Source organism: Phascolarctos cinereus, unplaced genomic scaffold, assembly GCF_003287225.1.
Source record: "Phascolarctos cinereus isolate Bilbo 61053 unplaced genomic scaffold, phaCin_HiC Scaffold_7;HRSCAF=346, whole genome shotgun sequence".
Lineage (NCBI taxonomy): Eukaryota > Metazoa > Chordata > Mammalia > Diprotodontia > Phascolarctidae > Phascolarctos > Phascolarctos cinereus.
In genome coordinates this window covers 37587252-37600712 of record NW_027556180.1, presented here as the reverse complement: position 1 = coordinate 37600712, position 13461 = coordinate 37587252, and the positions used below count along the sequence as shown (strand labels likewise).

At 38.9% G+C, this 13461-nt stretch overlaps 1 pseudogene; it reads right to left on the bottom strand.

Moving 5' to 3' along the window:
• Nucleotides 1-2634: 2634 nt before the first annotated feature.
• Nucleotides 2635-13461, bottom strand: part of LOC110203492 (elongation factor Ts, mitochondrial-like) — a 156214-nt pseudogene continuing 145387 nt past the window's right edge.

Genomic DNA, 13461 nt, shown 5'->3' with positions numbered 1-13461 from the left:
TGCAGAAAACCTCAAATTAAGCATTCATGGGATACAGACTCTGGGAAATGGTGGAGATAAGAATTTGCCTCACCCTCTTCACCTTGGAGGACATAAGTTCTGCTGTTCTGTGTCTCTTTCCTGGGTAACCTAAGAGAGTGGAGTGGAAAACATTACTGCCTTTGCTGGAGTTTTAATTTCTGATATAAATGTATATGTTGGCATGTGGCTGGGTTCCTTCTGTCTTTGCTTTCTGCCTTTCCTTCACATGTCTGAGAAGAGTTAGTGTCTGCTCCTTCTTGCAGGGGTAGGGCAAGAGATAGTAGATCCATCCCTGTCATTGTGTGACTCCATATCACAGGGTTAGGACTTACAAGTGTTTCTTAATTTGCTTGTGAACCTACATGGTGGCAGATGGAGAAAAGGCTATATGTGAATATTCTAAACGTTCATAAAGGATTTTATCTTGTCAGGGATTCTATGTCTTCCTATAGATTTAGCTGCAATTATCTCACCCTTTGGTACCCAATTACTTCATAGTGGAATTGAAGCTTTATAGAGAGGTTGGGAGAAGGGGACTAATCTTCCATATTAGTGGACACATGAACCATTATGCACCTTTGAAGGGCATTGCTATGAGGGGTTTGGAGGACTTTTTTTCTTGTAACTTTATTTGTCAGATTTTATTAAGCTAAAGTGTCTTGTTGGTTGATGAAAATGAAGACACTGATGTCACTTAATGAAATACAGTTTTTTTTTTCTTTTTGGTGAGGCAATCAGGGTTAAGTGACTTGCCCAGGGTCACAGAGCTAGTGTCAAGTGTCTGAAGCTGGATTTGAACTCAGATCCTCCTGACTCCAAGGCCAGAGGACTATGCACTGTGTCACCTAGCTGCCCCTGAAATACAGTTTTGAGTGGGTATTGACTACAGAGTTCCTCAGGAATTTTCTAGGGCCTCATTTGTGAAATGGGCAAAGCATGGCAAACTCAGGTTGAGCAAATGAACCAACATTTTCTGAATCACTTGCAAAATTTTACTCTGTCCCTGAGAGATAGCTCTGCCCTAGGACACCTGGAAAGAAAGGAACAAACTTGTACCATGGTAGAAAGTTCTAGTACGCACACAGAGAATTGCCCACAACGACATTTTCTATTACCACCTTTAAAGTGTACCTCTCTCCAAACAATTTTCAAGTACATCCAGGAGGCCTTTCAAAGATGATATTCTTTTGCCAATGGGCTGAAGCAGGGCTCATAATTATTAAGAGGAAAAATGAGACAGAATTTCTTTTTTTTTCCTTTTAATCAAATGACTCTTGCAGTATTGATTTTCCCACCCACCATGCTTTTCCCTGAACTTTATTTCTTCTAGTGTCTTATTAGCAAACAATGTAGACAGTGGTTAAAGAAAAAGTTTTCTTTCTTTTCTCACATATTATTTTCTCCTCACATTTCTGGGCTTAAAACATTCCTCAATCCACTTTTACCATCATTGCCTTCATTCTATTTCTGTCTTTATTCTGTTCATTCCTGAAAACTCAATTTTACTCTTTAACATTTGCTCTTTTGCATTTTTCTCTTAGCCTCACTGTTCAGACTCCTTCCTTCATCTTGATAATCCTATTTCCTCTTTGCCTTTCCCACTTATTCTACCTGCCTTAATCAAACTCCCCCTCCAATGACTCATCATGACAGCCAATATTTACTGCATGACTACCATAGAGAAGACATACACTGAAGAATGTGAGTGACCCAAAGATGTGCCCAGTTGGAATTTATAATCTGGTTAGGAAGAAAAGACATAAACTCACAAAAAGTCATGTAACACAAGATTTAAATAACAGTTCAGAACAGCAATGGAAGAATTGTCATAAAGAATTACATGATTTATTAGCCAATGACTCCAAAGCTCAGATCAAGGAGAGACCAGTGGCCTTAGTGTTTAAGAGCTCTGCTATATGCTGAAGATAAAAAAAAAAAAACACAAAAATACATGACCTGTGGCCCATTTGGATAGCCTCAGCAATGCAATTGTACCATGAGAGTCAGGAGCAAATCCAGGAGAAGAATAACAGTGTCCTCACAGCAGCCAAGGTTGACTTCAGGGTGTTCATTGGGAATGGATTGACACACCAAGGAAAGATGACTTCAGAACTTTGTGAGCTATATGTAAGGCAAACTTCATAAGGATTTCATGAAGAGATGAAAGGACTTCAAGTAACTAGGAGCTGTGAGTTTAACCTTTGGCCTCATTGTGCTCTTTGGCCACACTCCCTGGAGACCTTGTGTGTTTCTGAAGGGAGAGTGCATTCCCAGTTTGGTGGAATGTTTCTATAACAGGTCTTGTTATACCTTCTCAATAAATACCCTTGCTAAAAGCTATTTAATTCTGCCTGAAAATTAATGGGGGTAACTTTTTTTTTTTTAACAAGGAGAAAAGCATCTTTATCTAGAGCTGCTGCACTGAATTACCTTTTCACTTTTACCATAAACCCCAAGAGGAGTAACTCACATGTACTACTGAACCAGTGATCAAACCAACCCCCTCAGGATATAAAGTGGCTCAGTTAATAATATTTTAAGGTCCAGAATGTCTGCAGAATCAATTGTTTTTGCTGCCCCTAAATCTTCTCCACTTGCAAATCTCAAAAAAATCTACCACAGACACACTGTGGGCTTTACATACTGTCCCATGTGATGCTAGGATCCAGCCAATAGGGTTGGGCAAGCATCTTTGTTTCCTCTTCTCCACCAAGCTCATCTTCCATTGAGTCTACAGACAAAGGAGCCATTCCCACGACATGCTGAACAAGTTGTCCGTCAAGGTCGTCAAGATTTAATTTCTCTTTAGATTTCTGGCAGATGACTAGTGCACCATATTTTCCAAGCACCACATTACTGAGAGAGGGACTGTGCCCTGCTCTAGGTACATGAGAACCAATGTAGAATCCATTTGGTACAGTCGCTCAAGCAGCTTGCTTAAGAGTCAAATTTTCTCCCAGTTTGCCAATAAATAATGTCAACTGGTTCTTAAGAGAGTCTTCTCTGTTAGGTCCAGCTCTAAGTTAAGAGAGCTCAGCAGTCTCTAAAAAAGCCTTGCCGTATGTGGAGAGCTATTCCCTCAGACCTCTGATAGTGCAGCATGGTTCCAAGGGCCACCTGCTGGACCAGTTGTTGAAATTTTACATTTCTAGAAACAAAATCTGTCTCACAGTTCACCTCTACCATTACAGCTGAATTCCATTCCATAGCAATCCAATCAGCCTTCCCTTAGTGTTTCTTTTCTGAAGTTTAGTAGTTTGGCTCCATCCTTCCTTCTGGGCCTGCTTATGTAGCCAAGTTTCTGCCTGGGCCAGATTGCCACCACAAGTTTCCAGGGCTTTCTTGCAGTTATCTTTTGCCTCAGCTTCTTTTGGTGCTCCTTTCTGGATGAAGTCTTGGGCCCCATGATGCCCACATGGAAGGGGCAGGACCCCAGGGGTACGAGTTGGCTAGGATACCCAAGTCCAGAAAAAGGACATTATTCTTCTCAGGCTCTGGCAGCAGCAACTCACCTACCCCGGAATGTCCATGTGTGAGAGAAGCAGGGATAACTCTTAATGGGTACAAATGAATGTCAGCACCAAAGACCCCTAGTCCTTCAGATTTATGTCTAAAGTTGGTCAGCTATCCTCTGCAAATCTAGCCTGCCAGTGGAACTTGGAGTTGAGTTATGAATTGGATTTTTGTTGAATTGTTTTTCAGTCATATCTGACTCTCTGTGACCCCATTTGGGGTTTTCTTGGCAAAGATACTGGAGTGCTTTGCCATTTCCTTCTCCAGCTGATTTTACAGATGAGGAAACTGAGGCAAACAGGGTGAAGTGACTTGCCTAGGGGCACAGCTAGTGTCTGAAGATCTGAACTCAAGTCTTCCTGACTCCAGAGGCCCAAATGCTCTATCCATTGCACCACCCCAGCTGCCCATATGAATTAGAGTGATATAAACATCTTTCTCTTGCCTCTCAACTCTACCTCCCTACCCCCTTCAGCCGCCTCCTCTTCTGTTCAGAAATCCTCTATTTAAAAGCAACAATACCCCCTTCTTTGGCTGCACTATACTCCCATTCCACTTTTCTTCCTTCTTTCACTACTACCTTTCTTTTTAACAATAAAACTTACTGATATATACTGTTTTTGTATCACCTGTATTCTCCACCTTATCTCTCCCTCCCTCCGAGATTCTCTCTTATAATAAAGTAGAAGAAAAGTTTATCAAGATTAGACAACTTATCAAATATGTTTATCAAATACAAGTAGTGTTCGACATCCATTGTCCCCACATCTTCAAATAAGTGGAGTATAGTTATCCCTTCCACACCATGACTTTCTCCAGACGACAAGTGAAAGAAAGCAGTTGACACAGAAAGTTTAGAAACTCAGTATTGTATAATATCAACACATTTTATCTTTCAATACCATAATATTTCGGACTTCTTCACTGGGACAAAGGGAGGGCCAAAAAAATTCAAGTGGGTTTTCTAGATTGTGGGAGCACTGCACCTTTAACCCTAATGATGTGGAAGGCATAACTGTATAGCTCAAGTCAGTTATTTGGGGTCATGCATGGTCACTGTAATATCTCATCATTCAGTTTTGGTTGTTTCATTTTTGCTTTTTCCTCATATTCATTGTTGCCATCATAGCTTTATATATTGTTATCCTTGTTTTGTTTTCTTTATTTTGCATCAGATCATATAGCTCTTTCTATACTTCTCTATATTCATCATATTCATCATTTTTATAGCATAAGTAATCTTCTTTTACATTCAAGAGCCAAAATTTGTTTAGACATCCCTCAATCATTGTTCATTTATTTTGTTTCCATGCCTTTGCTTCCACAAAAGGTACTACTATAAATATTTTTAGGGTCTTTATTTTTTAAACATCAACCTCTTTAGAGTATGCTTAGCATTCTGGGTTAAAATATTTTAGTGATTCTCTTAGCATAATTCTAGATTGTTTTTCAGAATGAGTAGATGCATTCACAGTTTCACCAATAATGTATTGGTATGTCTACCTTTCCACAACCCTCCAACATTGACTATTTACATTTTGTCATCTTTGTTAATTTTCTAACTCTAATAAGATGACTCAGTTGTTTTGATTTACCTTTCTCATATTGTTAATGACTAGGATCAATTTTTCATGTGATTATCAAGTTTGCTATTCTTATTTGGACTATATGACTTGTATATCATAAGATTGCAATAAATATTGGTTGATTTGTTAATTTGATTTAATATCAGTCTAATTGTCGTATTGAGAAAATTTGCCAGCTGTAGAGGTTAAGTATAGATAGATTGCAATGGTAAAAAAAAAATCATCATCTGATAGCTAATGCTCTACTGGTGAGTTTTTCTTTCTTAAGTTAGCTCTGTGGTCTCCAGGGCCTGTCTCTGAATGCTTTCTAGCTTGTTGGTACTTTTTGGAGCTTGCGGTCTACTAGAATAGATCACTAGAATGAAGGGTGATGCTTATGCCATGGTGGGATATTGGAGAAGATGTTTGGTGAAGGAAGGAAGAATAAGTGGGAAAAGTCAAGGGAAATGGGATTATGAAGATGGAAAATGAAAACTGATGAATCAGACTAAGAAAAGTGAAAAAAAATAAACAGAAGACAAAGAGGAAAGCTGTGTTTTCAGGAGTGAGCAGAAAGGAGACATAGATGGAGGGAGAAGTATCTGTATACTTTAACCACTTAGCTCTTGGGTAATGGATGTATTTCTGAGAATTGCCTCTATATCTTGGATAGCAGACCCTTATCAGAGATATTTGATACAACACATTTCCCCTAAGTTAGCTATTTCTTTTCTACTAGTTGCATTAACTTTTAAAATGAAAAAATCCTTTTAATTTCATGTAATAATTTTTTTCTAATTTATTTTTGTGATCACCTCTAGCCTTTGTGTGACTAAAAATTCACCCTGTTGTCATACATAGCTTCTAAACACACTTCCCATTACTCTTCCTCTTTTATTGTATTCTCTAGACAAATATGGTTACAACCGACTCTCCAAGCACACTTCCCGTTACTCTCCTTCCCTCCCAGTAATCTCTAGCCAAATAGCCCATTAGCTGTGTGATAGACATATCCCACCATTTCCCAAGTCTCCTTCTTTATTCATGTTCTTCTTCATGCCCAGAGTATCTCTACACCCACATCCCCAAGCCCTGCTGACTCTCCATCACTACCCTTGAAATATTACTCATCAAGCAAGGCTCAACTCAAAAGGGAATTTCATCACAAAGCCTTCATTGACACTCTACTATCTACCCTCAACTGGAACCAATCTCTTTCAACACTCTACTGTGCTGTAAATAAAGCCTTTAACTATGATCCCAAGAGAAGACAATTTGCCATCCAAGTACTAGCTCAGCTGAGAACAGAGAAGTTTATGACCATTAAGTTTGCCACTGGGTGATAGATGCTTTGATTATGGAAGCCAAGGAAAGAAATAAAAATAAATAATAGTTCCTCGCCTTTCATCTGGTGTTAAGGCAAAGAGTATCTCTCTAATGTGTTTTCCACATTCTAATTTGTATTCATGTCATGTCTTCCTTACAAGGAAGAGGAAAGAAAGATGCTTGCCCAACCCTATATACTTCTTGAAGGGACCACTATTTATTTACTTATTTTTTTTGTCCTTCCCACCCACCCTCAGTCCATCAAAAGTGCTCAGTAAGTTTTGGCCAATGAATGAATGGATGAACAAGTTCAAGAAATAGGTAGGAGAGATTGAAGGATTTTAGCCCTTCATGTCTGACTCCTTGACTGAACATTATCTTTTATCTTCCAAATCTAATCGAGTTTCAGACCTGCATATTTCTAAATAGCACAGTTCATATTCACATTACTTCTCCGTTTTTCCTAAAGTTCTTTATTTCAGACTCAGGTCACCTCTCTTTTTATTTTTTCTCCTTATGTGCCTTCAGATCACCAACTTCACTTCTATTAATCCAAAATGCCAGTGTTATTTTCCTTCTCAGTAACTTGTATTAGTTAAATGTCATTCACTGAGCTGCTCCAACCCCCCATTGGCTCTCCATTGTGGCTTCCATCAAATCTGAATTCCTGATTATAAGCTTCAAGCTTGTTTTATCAGCCTGCCCTGTCTAACCTAATCTCACTCATTTGTCAGGATTGTCCTGCTTGCTCTCCCTGCGCCAATCAGTTTAAAGTCACTTTTCAACTCTCTTTACATGTTTCCCCCTCACTTCAACTTCTAAGACTTAGGATTTCAGAAAACTTATATGAACTCTGCCTACCTGAGCTAATTACTTCCCTTGTCATCATTATTCATTTAGACATCTTGAAAACTCTTGGTTCAGACAGCCACATTCAACACATACTAGCTGGGTGTTCCTGGGAAAGTAATTCAATTTCTCTGAACCTTAGCTTCCTCACTGAGAAAATGAGGGTAAGAAAAGTACTCTCAAAAGGTTGTTGCGAGGCTAGTTCTACATGATTTTAGACCCTATAAAGAGATCTGCTTACACTCAGTTCTTACCCTGAAACCTATAGTCTACTCCTCCTTCTTCAACAAATATCTGTAAATAAGATGTTTAAATGATGTCTATAAGGCAATATTTTCAGAGCACAAGGGAGGTCTGGAAAAATCTACTCTGCTATAATTAGTCTTTGACCACGGTCCCAGGAGAAGACTCAGTCTGCTGTCCAAGTACCAGCTCAGCTGAGAACAGAGAAGTTCATGATCATTACATTGGCTACCAGGTGATTGACACTTTCACTATGGTACCCTAAGAAAGGAATAAAAATATATGATAGCTCCTAGTCTTCTGTGTGCTCCTTTTGTTTCCACAGTCATGGTAGTAGAATGATGGAAAAGAGGTTTAGAGTGGTGGGGGCAATGAAGAGGCCCAAAGATATTAGAAACCACCTTAACCAACTAACGTGATTTTATTGCCAGATAGAGAAGGCAGACATGGGCAATGTAGGATTAGCAATTGAACAATCAGTTCATAAAGCATCAAGCATTTGTTAAGCACTTAGTATATGGTAGACATTATGTTACATTGAGGAGACATGAAAAAAGGCAAAAAATAATTCCTGCCCTAAAGAACCTTGCTTACACTCTACAGGGTAAATACAATATGTGCACAGAGAAGTAAATATATTATATATACAAAATAAATTTACATTGACTTTTAGTTCAGGATAGATTGAAGTGTAGAATGTAAATTCCCTGAGCAATTTTAGGAATTGCTTCATTCTTTGCATTTGTATCCCCAATACTTAGCACACTGCATGGCACATAGTAGGCACTTCATAAATGCTTTTTTTTGTTATTGCCTAATGGATTAACTACACGCTTGGGAAAAGTCTCTTACAAGAAGTGTCACTTGAGGATAGTGGTTTTTTTCCTTCAGTTTTTTTAAAATTAATTAATTTATTTTTAGTTTTCAACATTTGCTTCCACAAGATTTTGAGTTCCAAATTTTCACCCCACCTCACCCCTCTCCCCACCCCAAGATGACATGCATTCTGAATATTGCTTCCCCTAGTCTGCCCTCCCTTCTTTCTCCCCCCCTCCTTTTCTTATCCCCTTCCCCTTCTGCTTTCCTGCAGGGAAGGATAGATTTCTGTACCCCATTTCCTGTATTTCTTATTTACTTGAGGATGGTGTTGAAGGATTATCTCTGTAGTATTTGACACTATTAATCTCTCTCTCTCTCTCTTTGATACTTTCTTTTCACCCTGAAACTTCCCTCAGCACTGGAGCCCTCTCATCTTGACTTAAACCTCTGCCATCATAGGCTTCTGCTCCCATTGAGGGAATCCCCCCTTCCCTGATTTTCATCTCCCTTTCATCTGTTGTCTTCTCCCATTGGAATGTGAACTCCTTGAGGACAGTGACAGTCTTCACTTCTGCTTATATTTGTGTCTGGCAATATTACTGCTTAGTAAATGCTTGTTGCCTTAATGATATATATACATATTACACTCTACAAATAGTAAAGCTGTTATAAAAAAGGATACTGTAGGTTGGTAGCATTTGGACAGACAAATGGATTTTAATAGATTTATAGAACGTCAGTATTAGAAGGGACTTCGGTGGTACTTAGTGAATCCTGTCTCTGAACAATAACCCCCACTTGGTGGGAAGGTAGATAAATAGATGATAGACAGATAGAAAGATGATAGATAGACAGACAGATAATTAGATAGATTTGAGAGATAGATAGGACATTTATTAATGACTTACCACGAGCCAAGTATTATGCTAAGCTCTAGAAACACAAATATAAGAAAGATTTCCTGTTCTCAAGGAGCTTACATTTCTAATGGGGGAAGGCAACACATAAAAGAGAGCTGAAGAATGGTGTGGCAGTAGGAAGTTGGAGAAATAGCATGGGGAATCATAGGCTGAGCTTGGTTTGAAGTGAGCATGGCTGATGTGGGTACTTCCTCAAATGTAGATACCAGAGAACTAAACAATGAGAAGAGGAGATTACAGATTTGGAGTGTGTGCCAGCAAGCGATGGCCATGAGGGTGGAGGTCAAGAAATAGTCTAGGGAATCATGGGCTGAGGGAGCCATTTAGCTTTTTCATAAAGCCATCCAGTTAGGTAGAATCCACTATGTCACAGGGCAGCCCATTCCACTGTGGTCTGTTCTGTATATTAAAAAAACATGGCCCTGAGCTCACCTCAAAGGAAAATACTGGAAAAAATTCATGAGGATTTATGTGACAGGACTGAAAGAATGGTTGCCTCTATCCCTTTTTTCTAACCACCATTTGCTTCTTACCAAGGAATAGTAAATAATTGGAGAAACTGGTAGGGTCAATTTTATCCAATATTATTGTTGTTGTTGTTATCGTTATTTTGAGACTCAGTCTTCCTGCCTTGTTCCAGGCTGGAATTGCAGTGACCACGCAAAGGTCTGCACATTGGCTCAGAAGCTTTAACCTACTAAATTTCTGACCTGGGCCTGTTCTGCCTTACTCAGGTGTTCTTGTAGACCTGTGTTCTTGATGAGTCACCACACTGGTGCCTTACAATGCATCCAGGCCCTACTAGGGATCAGAATTTCCACATTCTACCAATTCACCAGATTCATCCTCCCCAGTATCAGTGATTCCAGGCATGCACCACCAGGTCTGACTAATTTCTTTAAAAATGGTTGAGAATTTATTAGCCCTCTCAAGGGTCAATATAACCTTTTTCCTGAGACAATTTGCATGTAACCTCTTGACTGAAGACAAGAGGTATTTGATGAGTTCACATATCATGATCTCTTGAACTTAGTTCTGATTCTACTTGGAATTCTTTTCATCATGATTATCACTCTCAAAATTCAAAACTATTTCACAAATAGGAAATAAGATTATGACTTGAGGAAACGGCATAGGTTCGCTAAACCTGTGTATGTGGGAGTTACTTTTATTCTCTTCTAAATTATAAATGTCAGGCCTATCTACTGAGATCATGCAATCATAGAACATCCAGAGATGATCTAGAGATTAAAGAGATATCAGAAGGGGTAAAGTGAGCATTACTAGAATCCTGGAGGTGTGGTCCAGAGGTGTCAAACAATTCTGACACGCATATGTCACCAACAATGCTGATTACTGCAGCCTGAGCCATATAAAACATATAATTGGGGAAATTAACAAAATAAATAAAATATAATAAAACATAGATAACATTATATTTAAAAAATTTTTTTTTTGGCTAGGTAGTGGGGTTAAGTGACTTGCCCAGGGTCATACAGCTAGTAAGTTATGTGTCTGACGCCGGATTTGAACCCAGGGCCAGTGCTCTATCCACTGCACCACCTACCTGCCCCAATAACATTATATTTTAAAATTCAGTCAATATGTGCCCAGCAAGGATACTTATGTGCTGATTGGTGGCCCTATTTCTATTTCAGTTTGATACCACTGCGTTACACAACATTCAATTTGGGAAGGGAAGGAGAATCAGCATTTATATAGCACCTACTATGTTCCACACACTGTGCTAATCTGATTTTTCCTAATAGTATGGATAACCAAGTAAACACTTTTTTTTGTGGCTGTTGAGTAGTTTTAATTGTGTCCAACTCTCTGTGACCACTTTTTGGGGTTTTCTTAGCAGCAAAGATACTGGAATGGTTTGCCATTTCCTTATCCAGCTCATTTTACAGATAAGAAATTGAAGCAAATAGGGTTAAGTGACTTGCCCAGAGTCACATAGCTAGTACATGTCTGAGGCTAGATTTGAACTCATGACAATGAGTCCTCTTGATTCCAAGCCCAGTGCTATCCACTGTGCCACCTAGTTGCCCCAGGAGATGCTTTAGAGTCCTTAATTTTCTTATAGCCATAGAATAGGTCTTACAGCTGGCAGAAATGCAAGAGGTTGAATCCCCTGCCAAAAAGACAAGTCTAATACAGGAATAATTACTTCCATTTTACAGTGAAATACCTAAATCCAGAGATGTTTAGTGAGGCTCACAGAATCCTAGATTTAGAGCTGTTATCTTTTCATTTTATAGGTGAGGCAAAGAAGGTACACAGAGGTTCAGTGACTCACTGCAAGCCGCTTACCCAGTAAATGAACGAGGTGGGATTCAGTCACCCAGTTACTGACCTCAACTCCCGTGTCACATCCGTTATGCCTCTGGCTGACTCAATCCTGACCTCATCCTGTGTTTATGCTACCATGGCACATTGAAAGAAGCTTTCTTTGTTGCCATGAAGATGTTGTACAAAGCACATCTTGGAAATTTGAACATCTTTATTTAGAAAGTCAGAGCAGATTTTGAGAGGAGGCTCCAGAGCTCATTCAGCAGACACCCTCTGCCATGCCAGCAAGAGTCAGTGGGCACAACTGTAGTGGGCCTTGCCAGGAACACTTCCATTTGTAGTTGAATATTTATGGTTCTCTTTGAATACCTGCTGAATTTTTCTTTGCCAATAAGCCTAGGATGTTATTTAATAATCACTCATATGTATATGTATATAAATGTAAATGGAGATAGAAATAGAGAAGTCAGTGTGGTATGGGAAGGGACACATTTAAGGAAGTCTGTTTTGCAGTTTGGCTGAAACTAGAAGTTGCAAGTATTGGGGTTATTGGATAAAAATAGTAGTTTGTGGCTAGCTATATGGAGGGCCTTGAATATCATATTAATGAGTCTCATCTTTTTTAGAAAGACACTAAAGGATTTTGCACAGTGCAAAAATATGATCATAGTAGGAAAACCAATTTGGTGCTTTTGTGCAGGATGAATTGGAAGAGGATGAGACTGGAGGTCTAGGCATCTGAGAGAGGCTTTTGAGATAGTCTCAATCAGTGGTAATAAATTACTCAATTCTCAAGGCAGTATGGGAATGGCAAGTAAAGGACATAGCTAGAGACACAAATGATAGTATTGACAACTGTTTCCTTGTGTAGGAATTATGAATGGGGAGGTATCAAATAGATTACTATTTTATGCCTAGTATGAAGTAAGTGCTTAATAAATGCTGGTTGACTGACAGATTAATGAATCTAGAATAAGGGTCCTGCCATTTTCAGAGCCAGGGGAATTTGGATGAGGAAGAGAAATCTGGGGGAAATGATGGACTCATTAGATTTTTTTGAATTTGAGACATTGCATCAGGATGGAGCAGCATAAAGGGGGGAAATTCAAGATTATTTTGCATGAAGGGGTGACAACATTGTTTTAAAGAATGAGTGTTGAAATTGGAAGGACAGGGGAACACACAATCCATCCAGCAAAGGAGATTTGGTAACACAAGGTATCAATATGCCACTTACTAACTTCTCATTCAAGTTTTCATCAATAATTCTAGAATTAGAAAGGGCCTCAGGACACATCTAGTCCAATTTGCATCTGAAACAATCTTTATTCATCCATTTTCTATTCAAAAACTGACAGTGAAGTGGAAACCCCTATCTTCCAAGGCAACCTGTTCCACCTTTAGGTAACTGACAGTTCAGATGTTCTTTACATCAGTTGAAATTAACCTCTTTGCAGTTTCCATTCACTTGCTCCTGATTCTGCCTTTCAGTGCTAAACAGAAGAAACCTAATCTTTCTTCCACATGATAGCCTTTCAAATACTTCAGAATTATTATGCTTAGACCCTTCGATGGATGGTTGTGAGTCACTGATTCAAGAGCCTTCAATACTACCATAGTCACTCTCTTCAGTATTCTCAATTGTTGATCTCTTGAGCACTTGTCTACTGAAGAATGGTAGTAAGTATAAAGTTCCTAAAGCTTTTTGACAATAGACATACCAGAGATCACCAGGGCAAGAATTTCTTCCTAATGAATAGTTCAGGTTGTAGCTGAAGTGATTTTGATTACAGAAAAGCTTTAATTTCTTTTTCTCTACTAATAATGGTCTGTTTTATCTTTTCTGATTTCATTTACCCTTTTACTTTTTATGTTTTTTCCTCATAGTCATACTGCCAAACACACAATAT